This window comes from Myodes glareolus, chromosome 23 (assembly GCF_982192425.1).
Source record: "Myodes glareolus chromosome 23, mMyoGla1.1, whole genome shotgun sequence".
NCBI lineage: Eukaryota > Metazoa > Chordata > Mammalia > Rodentia > Cricetidae > Myodes > Myodes glareolus.
The window spans coordinates 50,628,129-50,647,758 of NC_142048.1; positions in this window are offsets into that span (position 1 = coordinate 50,628,129).

A 19,630-nucleotide genomic window follows, 5' to 3' on the forward strand; every position below is an offset into this window, starting at 1 on the left:
GCCCATAAAGAGAGCTGCAAAAGTCACTGCCTTGCTGCTCTTCCAAAAGTCCCTGACAAAATCAACTTAAGGAAGAACAGTTTATTTGGCTCACAGTTGAAGGGTACAGTCCATCTGGGCATGGAAGTCACGGGGCAAGATTGTGAGGGAGTTGTTGACATTGCATCTAGGCAAGAAGGAGAGAAAACTGAGTGCTGGTCTTCGGCTCTGTTTCTCCTTTGAAGTACCATTAATTAAAAAAGAAAACCTCAGGTCAGAAATTGGGGTTCAACCTGAAGATCCGAAAAGCAAACAGCCAGCCACTGATCTTACCTCGACCTCGGTCTGAAATGGTGATCCTGCCTCCACGAGTCTCAGAATGAGACTGTCTCTGAGAGCTGCCCCCCCCCCATCTTATAGGGCTGGGATCAAAGGCATGCACCACCCGATTTCTATGGTAACAAGTGTGACTACTAGGATTAAAGGTGTGTGTCATTGTGGCTGCTGGGATTAAAGGTGTGTGTTACCATAACCTGGTCTGTAAGGCTGACCCGTGGGACTGTTTTACTCTCAGATCTTCAGGCAGTCTTTATTTATTAAAATACAGTTGAAATGTCACTACACTCCTTTCATTCAGTCTGCCATCCTAACACATGGACCGATGCTGCCCACATTTTGGGTGGATCTTCCCATCTCAGTTTATATAATATAGGTAATTCTTCACAGAAATGGCCACAGTTTTATTTCTACAGTGACTTTAAACTGGAGCAAGTTGACAAAATTAATTATCATAGGGTCCAAGGCTATTTGAGCAAGAAGCAAATGAATCGGTTAATGTATTCCTTTAGTCTTGGTCTGGCCAAGGTTTCTGTAACAAAGGACCATGACTGTGGCTTACCAACTGTAGAAGTTGATTTCTCAGGTCCTGCAGGCTGAAGTCCAAGGACAGACAGCGACAGGGACACACTCAGCTCTGCTCTTCTCAGATGGCACTTCTCATTTCTCTTTTACTTCCACAGGCAATATAAAGGAGCAGTAACTGGGGCCTGGAAAGCTGGCTCAGACTGCGCACTGCTCTTTGAGGGAATCCGTTTCCCAGCACTCCCGTTGGGCGGCTCACCACTGTCTGTAACTCCAACTCCAGGAGATCCGTTGCCCTCTTCTGGACCCCATCAGCACTGTGCTCACACATGCACCTTCCTATGCAAGGACACATACAGATAACTTTAAAAAAAAAAATCTCTTTAAAAGCACCACTGCTGTTTATGAGGCCTCTGCTCTCAGGGCCAAATCACCTCCCAGTGACCTAGTGCCATGTCTTGGAGGTCTAGGAGTCCTTATTGGTGTGTACTGCCACGCACAGTGAGCCGTGGATTTTTTAACTCTTCAAGTCTGAGAAGACACCAGAGTTTAGATTGTAGCAGTAACTTATTGATAGAAAAGCATTACTGTGCAACCTGAAAATTATTTCCGTTAAAGTTGTTACTTTGTTGCTGCTGGGATACAACACCATGACCAAAAGCAGCTTGGAGAAGGAAGGGTTTATCTTGACTTATGATTCCAGAGGGATAAAGTCCATCACGATTATGGCCTGGTGGCGGGAGCTAAAAAGTGGCTGATCACATCTTCTTCTACATATAGGAAGCAGAGAAAATGAACAGGAACTAAATTGAGGCGATATCTGCTCATAGCCACGTCCAGTGATGGCTGAACCTCCTCAAGGTTCCAAGATCTCCCCAAACAGCACCACCAACTGGAGACCATGTGTTCAAATGCCAGAGCCTGCAAGAGGATGGTTCTCATTCCCACCATCTCAAGTGGGATTAGTTTAATACAGATGTTCTTTTTCTCTAAAGAAACACTGGTATACAATGTTACGTTTGAAACCTAAACAGAGAACTCTGAACAGATAAATCTAAAATGGCTTAAAGACACTTAAGGAAATGCTCAACATTGTTAGCTATCAGAGAAATGCAAATCAAAACAACTCTGAGATCCCATTTTTCACCTGTAAGAATGGCCAAGATCAAAAACACTGGTGACAACTTATGCTGGAGAGGATGTAGGGTAAAGTGAACACTCCTCCATTGCTGGTGGGAGTGCAAACTGGTACAGCCACTTTGGATAGCAGTATGGCGATTTCTCAGAAAATTAGGAAACAACCTATGACAGACTTTTCTGTGAAGCAGGATATTTTGTGTCCTGCTCGTCTCATTAGGACAGCATACTGTTAGCAGTCAAGGCAGGGGCATTTTCTTGCCCAGTGGCTTACTTTTTCTATAAAGAAAGTAAACTCCACGTGGAGTTTCTTCAATGCCCATTATCTTTTCTGAAGTAGATTGGTGCTGCCAGGAGCAGACATGTCTCATTGTCATAAAAAAGAAGAACCTAGGTTATTAAAATATCTTAAATGCCATATTCTGTAGATCTCTGAAGTGTTTGGAGATGACCTATCTATTTAAATTATGTCTTTGTTTGACCTTGAACACATACCTGATATGACTACAAGTTCAATTATACTAGGTGATTAACTAATAACCTGTATTTCTTTATTATTCTAAACAGTTGATAACAATAATTTTCAAGGGCTAGAAATTTGCATTACAATGTTAAATGAGCTGTATAGGTACAATACCTTGAATAAGATTAGAAATGTATATACAATATATTTTAACAAAATCTCAAATTTATATCAGTATACAAAATTTGCATACAATATACAAAAGTAAAACCAATGTAAAATATTTAAAAGTAATAGTTGCTTTTAAATAATAGATTCAATAATCTACCTTTTATCATATCATAGCTATATCCCTTTTTCTTTTCCTCTCTTCTCTCTCTCTCTCTCTCTCTCTCTTTTATTTATTGAAACGGGGTTCCTCAGTAGCTATGGAGCCGGTCCTAGAACTCAATCTGTAGACCAAGCTGACCTTGGAACTCCTAGAGAGCCGCCTGCTTCTGCCTCCCAAGTGCTGGGGTTCCAAGTGCTGGGGTTAAAGGCATGAACCACCATGCCTGGCCTTTTTTTCTTCCCAAAACAAGACCCTTGATTCTAATTTCCTTTGTTTAGCTTGTTTTCTGACCATTATCCATAACAACTTGTAGCCAACATATTAAACAAAGACAATCCATAATACATTTTTGGGGGGTGGGGAATGTGGACATAGCTTTCTAGGCTACCTCCTGCTGACTGGGAACTCCCATAATCTTATGGGGACCCAAAGAAAATTTAGGATTATAATCAAGTCCTTACTGGAGTATTCTGTGAGACTGGATCACTTTGGCCAGCAGTTTTGAAGCTGTTCTGGATGTAGAGTGCAGAGGAAGCTGCAACAAACGTATCCTGAAACATTGGGTCATCTGGGCCATCTGTTCCCACTGGAGACATTTCAGAGGGTCTTTATTGTTCAAACCTTATTTTTTTAACCAAAAATGAGTCCACAGACTCTCATTTCCTGAGGAAATAAAAGCAAAACCTCTTTTCCAAAGTAACATATCTTTTGACTTAAATATTGAAGTCAAGGCATTTTGACCAAACTTTATTTTTCTTAACCCAAAATGAATCCACAGCCTCTCACTGCCTTAGGAAACAAAATCAAAATCTCTTTTCCAAAGTAACATATCTTTTGAATTAAATTTTGAAGTCAAGGCATTTTCAAAATACATAAATTGGATTAATCCAGCAACATTTATAATCAAAAGTCTTTTAGCAGCTGTTGCTCCTTCCTCAGCAGTTAAAAAATTCAAAGACAACACAATTTTATACAGTATCCAGATTCTTTGTGTGTTTTCCAAAGCTAAGCTGGGGTGAATGGGAGCTGGGAGCTTTAGCTTTTCCCCAGAACCCTGGTGGCTAGGTTTGGGTCCAATTCCCAGAGCTGGAACTCTAATCCCAGCTCTGGCCTGGGCTGGTGGCTAGAAAGCCTCAGATAAATGGCTTGTTTTTGAAAATTTGTGCCCCCCCCCACAAAAAGATCTTCAGTCAGTCTTTATTTATTAAAATACAGTTGAAATGTCACTAGAAGTTATTGTGTGATTTTTTTTTTAACTTTTTGACTTTTTGGGATGCCCACCACCCAGCTCCCAAATAAATCCCACACGAAGGCTTATTCTTAGTTATAAATGCCTGACCAATGCTTGACCTGTTTCTAGCCAGCTTTCCTTAACTTAAATTATCCACTACCTTTTTTCTCTGGGCTTTCATCTTTCTTGCTTCTGTGTGTCTTATTTTCCTTCTTGCTCCATGGCTGATTGGGTGACCGGCCTCTGGTTTCCTCCTCTCCTTGTTCCCTCTTGCTTGTTCTTCTTTTCCCTCCCTCTCAGAATTCTCCTTTTATTTATACTCCTTGCCTGCCAGCCCTGCCTATCCTTGCTCCTGCCTTCCTATTGGCCATTCATCATCTCTTTATTAGGACCATCAGGTGTTTTAGACAGGCACAGTAACACAGCTTCACAGAGTTAAACAAATGCATCTTAAACCAAAGTCACAGACCTGAAGATAACCAACAGTCAGTATTGACAAATATCCAATAAAATTACCGCCCCCCCCCAGCCTCCCAGGAATAAAGGCGATTAACGTTTGCTGTAGGAATTTAGCAGAGTCGCTGTACCAGGCTAAACATAAGAATGAACAGCTGTGTTTTAGAAGCACTTTGGCCTCGAAGAATCCTTGTGGAAATCAGCGATCGTTCAGCTGAAGGGGCATTGCAGCCATTCCATGATTTTGGTCACAAGACGCCTCAGACACATCTTGCATTTTGTGTGTTGTAAACGATGCATAGTAAAGGACCAGAGTCACGGGGCAAGTGAAACTCTCCTTTAGTAAGGACGCGTCAGTTAGACTGGGGACCTTGGTATGAGGAAACACTCCATGTAACTTTCAATAAATACTCCTTTGTATGGCTGTTTGGGGTTCAGCTGGACCTTCCTGCTGCCATATAGGTCTTGAAGTTTCATCTTGGAGTGCCTTCTTCCCTCCAGCGACCCGGCTACCCGGTGCCCCCGGGCATTCGTGAATGCAAAGCCATCTGACTTTGCATCAGCACGCCCCTGCCTCTAGTCTTAGAGGTTTTTTTGTCATTACACTTACAGTATTTCTAAATAAAATAATTTCTAAAGAAAGGATCTGGTGAAGACTAGATTAGAGCAACCACTTCTTTTCCACGCTCCCCAAACAAAAAATAAAAGCCAATCAAAGGATGTATAGTAGAAAGCCCTTTAAACACGCCGGGGGCGAAGGGAAAACTGAAAACATTGACTTTTGTGGGCGTCTACTTGAGCTCAGCAGGTGGCCAGCTTTCAGCGATTTCTCCTTAACAACCTGACAGCTTTGGGGCAGCAATCGCGAGGCAGCAGTCAAGTCTCCAAGAAAGTCCTGGCTAGCAAGTCCGATAAAGGGTCGTGTCTGAGGGAAAACACTGGCCCCCTGCGGTTGGCAGTTTCCCCCACAGAAGCCTGCATTCTCAACAGAGTGACTCAAATGCCGAAGCCAGCAGGGGATGGCTCTGGGTTTCTAGAAGCTCATGAATATCAAATGCAGAGGCCAAGCACCATCCTGGCAGGTGCACTTTCCTTCTTGCTCTTTCTGTAAAACCAAACAGAATGGGAGAGAAAGAAAGGAAGGGTGGAGGCAGGCTAGAGACCTGAGGAACATATATTAAATCTATTAGAAAAACCTTTGCAGTACAAATGAGAGTTTTTCACCGCTGCCTGTGCTATGTTAATCTGGCACTTACATAATAATAGCAGAACACCGTTCTCTTAAATTAAAAAAAAAAAAACCCAAAGCATTTTATTGTGAGATAGGTCAGCTACATAAGCCTGGCAACCTAACTGTGCTACCGAGAGCCCACATAAAGATAGAAAGAGAGAACTGACCCACATAACATTGTCCTTTGTCTTTCACAAGCACTCTGTGGTACCCCTTTCTCTCTCTCTCTTTCTCTCTTCTCTCTCTCTCTCTCTCTCTCTCTCACACACACACACACACACATCACAAAAATTAAAAATAATTAAATACATATTTTATGTTATAAAATATTATTTGATGATATTTAATGAGAAATATTCTTGTACTCACACAGACCAAAGTATTTTGAAAATGTAGTAAACGTAGTAAATGAATTGAAATAAGTGACTGATTCAAAGGTGATTTTAAAAACCAGTGTATAAAAAAAAATAACATACCAGAGAAGTAATTGGAAAAAAAATAATGAATTGTTTTAGTTTTATGTCTTGCAGTATATGTGGAATTTTAATGGGTGAGCACATAAACTAAGGCAGTAGAGTTCTTTCTTAAATTAAAAAAAATTATATGTATGAGTGCTTTGCCTATACATGTTTGTGTACCACATATGTGCAATGACCACAGAGGTCGGCAGAGGGCATCAGATCCCCTTACTGGAGTTATAGATTGTTGTAACTGGGAATTGAACTCAAGTCCTCTGCAAGAACAAGTTCTCGGAAGGGCAGTGGTGGCACATGCCTTTAATCCCAGCAGCCAGGAGGCAGAGGCAGGTGAATCTCTGTGAGTTCGAGGCCAGCCTGGTCTACAAGAGCTAGTTCCAGGACAGGCTTCAAAGCTACAGAGAAACCCTGTCTTGAAAAACCGAAAAAAAAAAAAAAAAAAGAACAAGTTCTCAATCACTGAGCCATCTTTCCAGTCTGGAGAGTACTTGTATTAATTAATATGTATTTCTTAGCTTTTAAGAGAACTAGCTAGTCAGATAAGGATTTATCACAAGGGAAGTTTTAAATCTTGACTAGTTATATCTTTTAAGAACTAAGAAATATATAGCCCCTGACCTTTCTTCCCAGTAGGATCTATGTAAAATCTGTCTGGAAAACCTACAATTATTAGCCTTGTGTGTGCTGAGCAGATGAAAAGTTGTAGGGCAGATTGCCAGAGAATTGGTTTTATTGGAAATGCTTTTCACAAACGTTTATATCGCCCGAGGTAGTAATGATTTGAGGGAGGAATGGTGAGGGTTCCCCCTAAGAACGACAGTGGCTTTTTCTCACCCTAGGTAAACATAACCCAGGGTGCTTGAGTCCTGGACAGTTAACAGCCACCAAAGTCACCACAGCAAGGACAGTGGCTTCCAGATTTTCGTCTCCTGAACTGGAATGCACTTCACAGACAAGGAAAGTGAGTTTAGACAAGAGTTTATCATAGGTTTACAGGTGAGAATGTAAGAGACAGGGAGTGGCAGGGCTCCAGTATAACAGGATTGGGTCCAAAAGATGGGTCGCCATTAGCTACTAGTTACAGGAGCTTTTTGTAGGCGTGGAGCTGTGAGCTCATCTGTCCAGCTGGCCTACCCAAGAGATGTCGATGCACCATTTGGGTCACACCCTCACTTAAACTTTCATACAGCTGTGCTCTGGGTGTGAGTAGATAACAAGAAGCCAGACCAGGATTCAGCACCCCCAAACACTCTTCTCATTGAAAACAGACCAGGGTTCAGCATCCCAAACACTCTTGTCATAGAAACCAGACCAGGGTTCAGCACCCCCAAACACTCTTGTCATAGAAACCAGACCAGGGTTCAGCACCCCCAAACACTCTTGTCATAGAAACCAGACCAGGGTTCAGCACCCCCAAACACTCTTGTCATAGAAACCAGACCAGGGTTCAGCACCCCCAAACACTCTTGTCATAGAAACCAGACCAGGGTTCAGCACCCCCAAACACTCTTGTCATAGAAACCAGACCAGGGTTCAGCACCCCCAAACACTCTTGTCATAGAAACCAGACCAGGGTTCAGCACCCCCAAACACTCTTGTCATAGAAACCAGACCAGGGTTCAGCACCCCCAAACACTTGTCACAGAGTAGAAACTGTGGCATTTTCAGTTTCTGGTCAAGGACAAGAATCAGAAGGACTCATTTTTGAGGTTCCTGTCCTAAAACTGCCTGTTCAGTTCCTACCTCCTGTTCTCAGCGGTTATCACTTAAGGTGGATTTCCTCCTTGTTCCCCTGTGGCCCTGGTATATGCCATTTCTTCTCTTGATCCCAAAGATTTTGCTTCCTACTTCCCATGGCCCCGGTACACCAGGGAGACCTGCAGATTCAGCAGTGTACGAAATGCAGAGGCCTCTGTCCTCATAAGGGAGAGAATTTATTATATTCAAGTAGGTTGTTCAAAACAATTCTCAGAGGCTACAGAAGTTATTCTTCAGCACTCAAAGGCTGGCTCAAAACTAAATCACCTCAAATATCTCCCTGAAGCTTAGAAAAACATATTCATTGTGGGGGAAGTGAGCACAGTATACTGTGAAGCCAGAAACAAATCAACGTTGGGACATAGTTGCTTACAGTTGATGTGACTGAGAGTATTTAATGATCCACTGCTGGGGTCCCATGCTCTGCTTTGCCGCTGAAGACAAGGGTATCACTGGTGGTTAGATCATTCTGAAGAGGCTGCGGCCGGCTGCTGCCCTGTGATCCCTGCCTCATATCTGTTCATTCCTGGTTCAGCAGGGACTGTGAGAGACTCCACCGCAGACATTCGAGTATAGATGCCTATTCTATAGTTGATGGTAATTTTGCTAATGAACATCCTGGAGTGTCTACGGGAGCCACTGTGTTTATGCAGTGCTTGGAACTGAATTTAGGCTAGATGAGCTACCCCTTCACATTGATATAGATATAGATAGATAGATATAGATAGATAGCATATGCATTAAAAATCTGCACATGAGCACCTTAGCAGGTTTATTTATAATTGTCCCAAATTGGAAACAGCCAAGATATCTTTCCGGGCATGAATGATAGCAGTTGTGGCCGATCCAGGCAGATACCAGTCGGTACTTAAAAGGAAATGTGTTATCAAGCCCTGACAAGACACAGGGGAAAGATGGATGCTTATATTGGACAGGCTTCCTACTGCACAGGTCCATCTAGACAGTATCTTTATGCCTTTTGGGATTCAGGGGGATGAGCAGATGGAGTCCAGACGTCTCCTAGGCAGTGGAAGCAGCAGTGTGGGCTTGGAGTAGTGTATCTGTGGCATCTTGTCAACCTGCAGACCGGGGCTGTAATCATTACATGCGAACATCACCAGCATCTAGATAGGGTTTTTGAAACAGGGTCGGTCTCACTATGTAGACTTGGCTGGCCTGTAACTTGATGTGTAGATCAAAGTGGCCTTAAAATCATGGAGATCTAGCTGTCTGCCTCCTGAGTGCTGGAGTTAAGAACTTGTGCCACCATACCCGGTTCATCCACCCCTCACCCCCGCCTCTGACCTTTCTCTCTCTCTCTCTCTCTCTCTCTCTCTCTCTCTCTCCTGACCATTGACACACAGGGACCCGCCTGTCTCTCGCTCCTTAACGCTGGGTCTCCAAGCACGTGTTACATTACCATGCCTGTCACGAAAAAGAATTACAATATTACATTTTCCCCAGCCCACTCCAGTGGGTACACATGCCCCTGTGCACATGTGGAGATCAGAGGACAAGTTTTGGAGCCAGTTGTTTCCTTTCACCATGTGGCACCAGGATAGCAAACTCAGGTTGTCAGGACTCAGCCATTGCCTTTATCCACAGAGCAATCTTGACAGCCCTGTGTCTAGCTTTTTTTATGAGGGTGCTGGGGATTGAACTCAGGTCTGCATGCTTGCTCAGCAAGCACTTTGCAAACCGAGCTGCCTCTCCAGTGCTTCTCATATAACCTGATACTCCCCCTCCCACCCCAAGTTTGGACCCTGTGGCCTGCTCATTCCTTAGCCATTCAGTAGTAAAGGGGACATATAATAAGTCAACCAGATTAGAGAGGGAAGAGTATGGCACCTAAGAGAGCAGTATTAAATTTCACAGCCTCGGGAACTGAGAGCAGTCAAGCAGAAAGCGGGTGGGAAGTGGGGTGAGGAGAAAGAAGAAAGAGAGAATGAGAACACTGCCTTGAAACTGCAGAGGAAAGCATTACCTATGTTCCCATTTAAAATTTTAAGTTACTTTTTTATATAAAATTTGGGTAAAAAAGTAATATAAAAGTGCTTTTTAGAACTTCCATAGACCAAAGTGCTTCCCAAAGCATCTGTCAGAGTTTGCAGGGCTAACAGCCATCTCCGCTCTCTCTGGGGCAGAAGTGTTATGAAGCTCACCTGTGCTGTTTGGTTTGTTATTGTTTTTCTTTTCATTTCTCTACTGATTCATTTTTAGTTTCTAGAAATTACTTAGATGGTTCATATTATAATGACAGAAGAGTCGGGGCAGCAGGTATTTCACTGGCTTGGGCTGGCCATGTAGCTCATTGTTGGAGTGCTGGCCCTTGTATGTATGAGGCTCTCGGTTCACACCACACACACACACACACACACACACACACACACACCCCACAGGAAAAAATGTCATTGGTTTAATAAGCTGCATTCTAACAGCGAGGCATGAGAGTGAAGACTTGGAAGTCCTGAGACTATTGGAGCAGCTGGCCAATCCTTCCATAGGACTGGGATTCTACTCTCTGCCGTCTGAAATCCAGCAGGAGGGGAGGCCTCAACTGCAGATGGAAATCGCATGATCTGAATTCTTATCAAACACGTATTTACCAATGCTCCTGACAGCTCAACTATTTGCGTTGAAATGACAGGTGTCCAGAAATGCAAACGAGGGTCTTTGTTGTGTGGGATAAGACAGTGATGGAGGGTTTCTAGGACCCCTCTTAGCACGATGTCACACAACCCCAAATAGGTAGGGACAGCAATCGCAAGATCAGCTGGACGCTGCAGAGTGGCTTAGTTAACAGCCAGCCAGTTTTAGCATCCCCGTGGCTGTCAGCAGTCTGTCTTCCTCAAGTCAGAGTTTCAGGGCTGGTGACAGTTTTGTACTTTATATATTACATCTCTAATATGCAACACAGACTGCGTATCTGGTTGTGGTAGCTGGAGCAGATTAACACAGCAGGTTACCAAACCAATGGCAGCTCCTTTGAAACACACCCACCATATATTCAATGCAGGAGTTTCCCCTCAATTACGGGGCCCATTCAACCAAGAGTTATTACGCTTGGTTCAGCAAAAGTCTACCAGCTAGTGCTGAGTACCCTTGACAATGACAGGTTTGCATCTGTGACAGTGTGCAGGTTAGTTTTCTGTTGACACACACAGGGACACCTGGAAAGAGTACCCTCTTCAATTGAGAAAAAAAAAAAAAACAAAAAAACCCACCTCCATCAGATTGTCTGTAGGCAAGCCTGCGGGGCATTTTCTTGATTAATGGTTGATGTGGGAGGGCCTAATCTGTTGTGGCGGTGTCAGCTCTGGTTGACAGGTCTGAGTTGTAAAGAAGGCAGGGTGGGCAAGCCATAAAGAGCAAGTTAGTAAGTGGTGTCCCTCTGCAGTGTCTGCTTCAGTTCCTGCCTCAGGTTCCTGCCTTGTCTTCCGATGATGGGATGATGGACTGTAGCCTGCAAGCCAAATAACTCCTTGCTCCCCATGTTGCTTTTGGTTACTGTGTCCTTTCACAGCAATAGAGATCTACGAAGACAGCTTCCTCCTGTAAACATAAATGGTCCAAAGCAACCTGAGATGATGTGTTTAGTTTTGCGCTTTGACTTGGGAAATGAGAAAGGATTCACTTGGAGTGGAGCGCTGAGAACAAGGGTGGATTAATGCATTACCCTTGAAGTTTCAGAAATACATCACAATGCTGAGGCTGGGGCATGGCCTTGTCAGTAAAGTGCTTGCCACACAAGCATGAGGACTTGGATTTTGATCCCCAGCCCCCATGTGTAAAATCCAGGCATGGTGGCATACTTCTGTGAGCCCTGTTCAGTGACAGCAGAGACAGGAGGATCCTGAACTTGCTGGCCACCTGCCTTTGAGTTCCAGATTCAGTGAGCAACTCATCTAAAAAAGCCAAGGCGGTGGTGGCGCACGCCTTTAATCCCAGCACTCTGGAGGCAGAGGCAGGCGGATCTCTGTGAGTTCAAGGCCAGCCTGATATATATAAGAGCTAGTTCCAGGACAGGCTCCAAAGCTACAGAGAAACCTTGTCTCGAAAACCCAAAAAACAAACAAACAAAAGACAAAAAAGAAAAACAACAACAACAACAAATCCAACCAACTAACCAAACAAAAAACCCCCAAAATCCAAGTGGAGTGTGATAACAGAAAACACCTATGGTGGTTTGAATGCGCATTGTCCCACCGGCTTGTTTGTTTGAATATATGGCCCCAAGTTCCTGGAACCATCTTAGAAGGCTTAGGAAGGGTGGCCTTGTTGGAGGAGGTGTGTCACTGGGGGTGGGCTCTGAGGTTTCAAAAGCCTCATACTGTTCTGCGATTGCTCTCTCTACTTGTGCCTGTGGATTAGGAAGTGAGCTCTTAGCTAGTGCTCCATCCCTATGCCCACCTGCCTACTGCTATGTCCCTGTCATGGTGGCCATGGGATTTCTAACCTGCTGAAACTGGAAGCCTCCAACAAACTATTCCTTTTATAAGCTGCCTTGGTCATGATGTCTTATCGAAGCATCAGTAAACAATACCCGATGTTGATCTCTGACCTCCACATATGCTTACACACATGTGCATGTACACGATCACACACACACACACTCACTACCCACCCCTCACACAAAATATTGAAAAGAGAAAAAGATCCCATTGACAGCTACATTAGAGAACAACAATAATATGAGTATAGAAAAAATCTAAAGGCTACAGAAGTGAGTAAGCCAGACCAAGAATAATGTGGATTCCCCACTTGAATTCCCAGTGTGTTCATTGCTGCAGCCAAAATGCTCCCATAACAACACAGTCAGAGGCGGGTCACTCCTCTGCTTCAAACCATTTAGCGAGTGGCTTTGCTGCCCTCAGTAAGCATTCAAGGTCCTTCTGCAGACTGCCAGGCACCGTATGGTGTGGTTTTCTTCTTAGATGTTCCCGCTGCCTATGTCAGCCCAGCTCTTCCTTTTCCTGAACTCAGCAATGCCTACCCTTAGCTTCTTGGGTGGTTTTTTTTTTTTGCGGGGGGGTAGGAGTGGTCAGGCAGAACAATTTATTCTCTTCCATAGGATAACAGCCTCCTCTCATCTTTCAGATGCTCTCTGGGAGCAGGCGCCCCTCCTGCCCCATCCCAGCCTGTACCTTACCTCAGCCACACTTCCCCGAGGCCTCCTGTGAGTTTTCCTTTTCATCTTTTGCTCATTGTGTACCCACTCATGGCTTTATTGTTATGGCTCAATGCTGGTCTCTCTGCTCAGAACTGCAAGCAGAAGTGCTTATTCACAGTAGCGGTTCACGAAAGTTTTGTTGAATCTGTGAATGCATGAACAAAGAGAAGACAGAGCAGCTAGGACAGATCTCTGCAGGCCTCCAGCATTTGGAGAGGTACAGGCAGCAATGGAGAGCGTAGTCTGAGAGAAAAGTGCCACCAAAGTAGAAAATAGGGATTGAAGAATGGCTAAAGATTTCATCTCTTAGGAAGAGCCTGAGTTGTCCAACACACCCTAAGGTAACTGCAGGCTAGGCAGCGTGAATCATTGATGTAGAGACCAGTTTCCATTTAGTGCCGGTACAGTGAGTTAGCTTGTGCAGTTTCCTGACCTGTAATTTCTGCCATGTGACTGCCCTGTGCCATGAGGGCTGCCCGTGTTGGAGGTATGGAGGTTCGCACAAATCTCTTTGTGTGTAATTTCTCTTTTTTTTCTTATTTATTTATTTATTTATAAAAATTTCCACTTCCTCCCCTCCTCCCAATACCCTCCCACTCCCCCCACTCCCTCTCCTCCTCCCTCTCCAGTCCTAAGAGCAGTCAGGGTTTCCTGCCCTGTGGGAAGTTCAAGTTCCTCCCCCCTCCCTCCAGGTCTAGGAAGGTGAGCATCCAAACAGACTAGGATCCCAAAAAGCCAGTACATGCAGACGAAACAAGACCCTGTGCCATTGTCAATGGCTTCTCAGTCAGCCCCCATGTCAGCCACATTCAGAGAATCCGGTTTGATCACGTGCTCGTTCAGTCCCAGTCCAGCTGGCCTTGGTGAGCTCTCTGTGTGTAATTTCTGATCATGCATCTGCCAAGTAAATTGAAGGCATGCAATCAGGGCCATGCAGATAAAGACCATACACGCAGGAGCTCCCCTGGCTGATCAGTGTTCAGATGTGGTTTCAGGGCTACAGCACCCTCTGCAGTGTGGTCGGAGGTGAGGTTTCCTTCTCTGGGATTTCCTTACCAAGCTTGTGAGAATTCCTTCATTTCCGCTGGTCCCTTCCTGCCTTAGTCATTTTTCTGTTGCTGGAATAAGAACACCGTGGAATAAGTCCCACGGTGAAGGGGACTTAGACAAGAAAGAGTTTATTTGGTGTTTACAGTTTCAGAGGCTGAGAGTTCACGACCACCATGGCAAGGGGCATGGCAGTAGGCAGATAGGCATGGCCCTAGAGCAGTAGTTGAGACAGAGTTGTTCCACAAGTAGGAGGACCCGAGAGCTACTGGGAATGGCAGGAACCTTTTGAAACCTTAAAACCTGCCCTTGGGGCTACACCTCCTTCAACAAGGCCACACCTCATCATCCTTCCCAAACTGTTGCATGACCTGGGACCAAGTATTCAAATATATGAAACATATCGGGGAGCATTCTCATTTAGACTACCGCACTAATGGCCTGTCCTGGGCAGAGCGATTTGATGCTGGGGCGGGTAAAAGGAAGAATGTTTATAAAGCAAGGATTGCAACAATGTTAAAGTCACCCAAGATTAAGATGATACTGTCTATCTAAAATTCAGCAACAGGCAGACCACCAAGGACTCTGAGCTAGGATTTGGCTGGGTGGGGGCACGGGCAGGTGAAGGTGAAGAGTGAATCTCAGGGTGGTATTCTCTTACTGAGGTGGTGTGGTAAGAATGGGCTTAGTTTTCTGAGAACAGACTTCAGAGCTCATACTTGATCTATGTGGTACTCATCTATGACCTGGGAATGATAATAATGATTTCCGCCCACTAGGTTGTTGGGACAGTCAGAAACAATGAGTTATGTAGATCCAATTGGAGAAGATTTTCAATAAATGGTAACAGTTGTTATAATCCGGTTCAGTTTTGGAATGTAAATGAACCATTGGTGAAAACAGACCTAACTAAATCAACAGAAAGTGAGACTTTGTCGGCTGTTTCATGTCCAAGCCCGGCAGATAGCCAACTTAGTTGCTTTTCATTTAGGATAAGAAGTTGATAAAAACCCACAATGTCTGCCTATGAATATTTTATTCAGGAACAAGAGAATGTTTTAAACTTTGAGTATGTGTGTGTGTGTGTGTGAGTGTGTAAAACTCTGAAGGGATTTCTAGGATTGTGCCAGGAAATAAGTTAAACAGACAAGCACCTCTGTGGTGAAATCATAAAACTGAGATACAATGAGCAAAATAAATACCCCAAATTCTAGGAAAAAGTAAATAATATAAAAAACAAACCGGGGCAAGATGAACGCATTGACACATCCTTCTTCCTCTGGGGACTGTCTAAAAGTCACGACTGGATCCTTCACCTTCCTTCCTTCGTGATTTGAAGGATCTTTGATGTCCATATCCTTCTTTTGGAAAGGAACGTTCATGTTAGACTGAAGATACAGAAAAATCTTTTGTTCAATATCAAAATTTATTAGGAATATTCAGTTCATAGTAGAACCCTTTAGGTTTTTTAAAATGATATTTTATATTATGAGATTATATCATTTTCTCATTCCTTTCCTCCCTCCAGACACTCTCATCTACCTGCCCACCTTGCTGTCTTTCAAGTTTGCGATCTTCTTAAATTGTAATACATACACGTCTCGTGTGTGTGTATGTGTGTGTGCATGTGTGTTTATTCTAACTACATAAGTACAACCTGCTCAGTCTGTATAGTATTATTTGTATGCATGTTCTCAGGGCTGACGGTTTGGTATTAGATAACCGATTGGTGTGCTTTTCCCTGAGGGAAACTATTTTTTCTTTTCTCAGCATTCCTTGGCAGCCTGTACAGTTCTTCATCCAGGTTGAGGCCTTGTGAATATCCGCTGTCCACGTTAGCCTGTTTATTGATGCTGTCCTTGCTCAGTTCATGTTTAGGCAGCTATGTGGATAAAACATCATTGGAGCAGTTTCTAGTACTTCCAGGAGAAACAATCTCAGCAAACTCCTTGTGCCTCTGTGTTGTAAGAGGCCACTTGTTTGCTTTTTGACTGCTCAGTCCCAGAATAATCACACAAAAACTGTATCAATCAAGCCACTGCTTGGCCCATTAGCTCTAGCTTCTTTTTGGCTAACTCTTATATCTTAATTTAACCCATTTTTATTAATCTGTGTATTGCCACGGGGCTGTGGCTTACTAGGTAAAGTTCCAGCATCCATCTCCGACAGGGCTACATGACTTCTCTTTGACTCCACCTTCTTTCTCTCAGTATTCAGTTCAGCTTTCCCTGCCTAGCTAAGCTCTGCCTTGCTATAGGCCAGAGCAGTTTCTTTATTCATTAACCAATAAAAGCGACACATAGGCAGAAGAACCTCCTACACCACCTCTGACTTTTGCAATCTTCCTACCTGCCTCCCCCACTTTTTTGCTGTGATCCTTGGGCCTTGGGTGAAGAAGTTGTGTTGGACATGTATTGGTTGGAACTGGGTTCCATACTCTGATTTTGATTGGTTCTGGTTTTTTGTAATGGTCTCTGTCTCTGTTAAGATCCATTTCCTTGGTGAATGCCAAGGACTGAACTTATCCATCTAGACTCAGAAAAGGATGTGCTGTGGAAATTTTATGTTTATTGAGTTTCCCCCAATTTTTATATAAACCATCAAATGTGCATAAAGGCTTAAGATTCAACAAATATATTGTTAATTATTCTTTATTTCTGAGGGATAGTTTTGCCAGATAGAGAGATTTTGATTGACAGGTTGTCCTTCTCTTTCAGGATTTGGAGTGTGTCATTCCACTGCCAGTGGCCTCCAAACATTTTATATGAGAAATCATCTGTTAACCATATTGAGACTTGGGTATATGATATGCCTCTTTTCCTGCTTTCAAAATTCCATTTTTGTATTTGACATTTGGCATTTGATTGCAATGTATTTAGACCAGGCTCTCACTGAGTTTATAACAGCTGTAACTTGTCGAATTTGCCATTTATTTAGAGTAACATAGGTAATCAATTTTGTCGTTTTTTTTTCTTCAAATACCCTGTCTGTCTTTCCCTCTGGTTCTCCTATGGTAAAACTGCACAGGCCTCTGAGACCTTTAATTTTGCTTCATTTTTCTTTTTGTTCCTCCATTGTATAATCTCAATTTAGTTTTAAGTTTTTTGACTTTTTTCTTCTGTTAGTCTATCATCAAAATCCTCTCACATACTTAGGGAATTCTCACTATTGTATTTTTACCTCCAGGATATTTGGTTTTCTTTCACAGTGTTTATCTCTTTCTTGATATTTTCTCTTTGATGAGACAACATTCATATTTTTCTTTAGTTTTTACATGGAAGCTCTTGGTTCATTGGGCATATTTAAAATAGTTACGTAAACCAGGAGATGGATGCCTTCAACTCCAGCACCTGACAGGCAGAGCGGGAGGATCATGAGTTCAAGGCCATCTGGGATACATAGTAAGACATTGTTTCAAAATGTCAGCAATGGCAGGATGATTTAGGGGATAGCAGTACTTGCTACCAAGGCTGATAACTTGAGTTCAATCCCAGAACCCACATGGTTGAAGGGAAGAATTGAGCTTTGAAATTGTCCTCTAACTTCATGCATGTTGTGGCATGTACATGTGAGTACACACACATACACACACACGCGCGCACACACACACACACACACAGAGAGAGAGAGAGAGAGAGAGAGAGAGGATGAAAGAGAGAGACAGACAGAGATAGATTGACACAGACAGACATAGACACGCACACACTAGCTGTAATTAAAAAAAGAACAAACCCTGCATTGTCCAATAAGTTTAATGCCTACAATTCCTTAAGAACCAGTTCTACTGAGCATCCCCCTCATGCGTGAGTTACACTTTATTTCTTTCCATGGCAATGACTGTCTGTTGAACCCTGGACATTAAGGATTGTGTGACGTCACCCTGGGGATCAGATTCAGCTCCTTCTTCTGTGTGTGGTTGCCACAGACTATTTTGTGACTTTCTAAACTAAATCTATACAGTGTATTGAGCCGTTTTATTTATTTTTTCTTTGTGTTTCCTCTTTTCACTGCCGCCTGATGCTTAGGGCTGACCTCCCGTTTCTGTCAAGGGACTTTGTGTATATCAGGGAACCTGCTTCCCACATTCACCAATGTAAGATTCTGCCTTGAAGTTTATCTACCTTCTGCTTGCTCAGATCGGCCCTCCCTCCCTTCCTGCCTCCTTTCCCCCTTCCTTCTTTTGAGATAGATAGGGCCTCACTGTGTATGTCTGATATTCCTGGAACTCACAATGTTAGACTGGCTTCAACCTCACAGAGACCCACCCTCCTGCCTCCTCCTGGGTGCTGGGATTCCAAGCCTGTGTCACTCTGCTTAGTTCTGGTACTGCCATGTGCAGATGGATATGTAAAAACGCATCTCCAATTATCTTCAGCAAAAACCTCAGGGAAGGACCATGTTACCAAGCCAGGGCTATGTAAGATCATGTAAGAATAAACCCCACGGTAGAAGATTCACAGGGCACCGCCATGTGTGTGGAATGGATTAGGGAATTTGGGGGGACTCAAACCCATTCTTCCTCTCCAGTGGCTGTCATGCAGCTGTTTTTATTTGAAAGGGTTGCTGGTTTTCCATGGTCACTGCACAGCAGGAACAAGGGGACTGGGAATAAGCCCATTTACTCTGACACAACACTAACTGAAACGAACTTTTCCCTGGAATAAATCCGTCTTGATCGTTGCTAGTCTCTGGCTAATCCCCAGTGTGGGTAGTATCTTTGTTGATTTTACAGGGCTCAGATGTTTGGATATCCTTACTCTACCATGTCTGATAGTATCCCAGCATGTCTTGAGAGGGCGTGACTGTGTGTGTCAGCAGCTCACTCATTTGCATTACTGGCTTGGATTCCACTATATGGATACACATTTTGTCGTGGCAAGGTTGTTACCAATTTGTTCAGTCTTTGGAGAAATGGGAGTCTTGTTTTAATGTTTCCACTTTCCTTGAGTAAACACCTTGTAGCTGAATGGACGAGGCAGCTAGGACGTTTTGCACTTAACTCTTTGAGAGACTCTTACTTTCCAAAGTGACCACACCGGTTTATGCTCCCACCCAGCTGGCTGAGTCCTTGTCTTCCTCCCTCCTATTCCACATTTATTTCTCTCTTCATGTAGTTACTGGGGTGGCCACAGAATGGACATTTCTGTCATTGTGTGAAGGTGACAATGTTGACAGAAAGTTTCTGAAGTCTCTCATTTTATACTCCCTTCTGGACATCAAGTGTCTGTGCCCGCCAGAGTTAGTCAGAGGAATAAAATAGGTATAGTGATTTGAATGCAAATGACCCCCCTATATGTTTGCATATTTGGTACCCAGGTGGTAGAAATGTTTGGATTGGGAGGTGTAGCCTTGTTGGAGAATGTGTGTCACTTGGGAAGGGCTTTGAGGTTTCAAAAGACTGTCCTCTGCCCTTCCCAGTTAGTCTGCCTCATCGTGGTGGTGTCTCAAGATGCGAGCTCTCAGTTACTCTTCTCTGAGGGTCATGGACTT